We start from the raw sequence: 1,822 nt of genomic DNA, 5'->3' as shown, positions 1-1,822 counted from the left end.
GTGAGCCCCAGACAAAGGGCAAGCTCACACAGCAGAGTCCACTAGGGTTTTATCTCTAAAGCAATGCTGCCCCTCCTGTAAATAGGGCAGGTTTCAGGTCCAATGTCTATGCAGTTGGCTAATTTTAAAGAGGACATAGGGAAGGGGCTTGGAAGACAAAGAAGTTTAAAAGCTCAGGGAAGCAGTAACTGTTTTAGGTTATCAGCTCCAGAACCAGGGCATCTAGCAGAATTTTGTCAAGCTGAGGCTAACAACTCTTTTTTCTTAATAGAAACTTTTATAATGTTAAACAGAGTCCATGAAGAGAGTGTGTGGGAAGCAAGTTAATGAGACTAACACTTGTAACAGTGGTGGTTACTGATTAATCTTTCGATAGAAAACACCCAACCTAAGTTTTACGTCATTACCTTTGGAATATTTGCAGCCATTTTCAACTCTAAGAATTCTTTTGGCCTTCCATCTTCCCTTCCTCCTTCTTGTTCTACTACTTCCATTACACTCATGTTACATCATTTAGAACTCTTCAACCTCTGGTATAGTCTGCACACCAACTTCCTTTTCACTATTTTCTTCTTTTCATTTTGGATGTTTCTCCTAGCATATGTCCAAGCCCACTGATTGCTTCTTGAGCATGCTCAGACTGTGAGGATCCCAGCAAAGGCACTCTTCATTGGTTTCATTCCTCCCTTTCTAACACCTCCTCTTGATCCCATGGTAGCATTCCTTGTCTCACACTTCCGTCTGCTCCTACAGGTTGTCCCCCTTTTACATTAGATTCCTTAGTGTATGAGTCATAATTATTTCGAATTTCCAATCGATAACTCCAAACTCCTTGCCAGGTCTGACTCTTGTTCTGTTGGTTGATTTGCCTCTTCAGACCATGTTGGCTTTCCTGTTAGCATTTCCTGAAATTTTGTTGAAACCTGGACATGATATATTGGGTAAGAGAATTGAAGGACCCTACTGACGAAGAGGAGGAAGCAAAGAGAGTACGCTTATAGGATGAGGTTCTTCTGGGAGACTGTGCCCTCAGGCACAAGTGCTTCTCAGGTTTAAAAAAAATTGTTTTTACACAGTCCTTTAAAAAAGAATAAAAATCAAATAGTGGCTGGAGTTAAATATTTTCCTTTTCATGTGTGATAGGACAGACAGACTAGAGTTGGATATTTACTCAACATTGGTTAAACTCTGGCAAAATCGTAGCTTTTCCTTTGTTAAAGAGGAGAGCTCTGAGCTGTTAAGAAATGGTTACTTTCCCCTTTCTACTGCTAGAAACAAGAGATTTTCTCTAATCTTCACCCTGAGAACTGTAAAAGTGAAGGACCCCCTAAGGCTCAGCTTTTATCTACCTAGCCATGGCTAGCCTCCAGTAATGACCAATCTTAAATTTTCTCTTCAGTTTCTGTTTCTATTGGTGGTTTCTACTCTTAGTATCTACCTGTCTCTCAGTTTGGGTTTTGACAGTAATCTCTATAACTTCAATGTTCTGAGAGGTTGAAAAAGAGTTGTTGATTTCAGTACATTTAGCTTTTTTCTTGTGAACATTGAAGACTTCCAAACCCTTTACATGTCAAAACTGAGGCTCCCTCTCTATTTTAACAAAAGCTGTTACTAATCTTAGAATGATGAAATATTTTGTGAATTCTATTGATATTGACTATTTTTCAAGTGATTCACAAAGTGACCGGCCAGGAGCAGTATTCAAGCCTTCTGAGAAAGCTCCTGGCTGTATGCAAAGCTCTGTATGGTACACCATGCCCATGTGCACATAATTTCTAGACATACAGTGCAGGTTGCTCAAAATTCATTCTTTGTCCTTCTA

Source organism: Castor canadensis, chromosome 9 (genome assembly GCF_047511655.1).
Source record: "Castor canadensis chromosome 9, mCasCan1.hap1v2, whole genome shotgun sequence".
Classification (NCBI taxonomy): domain Eukaryota; kingdom Metazoa; phylum Chordata; class Mammalia; order Rodentia; family Castoridae; genus Castor; species Castor canadensis.
This window is presented reverse-complemented; position numbering follows the sequence as displayed.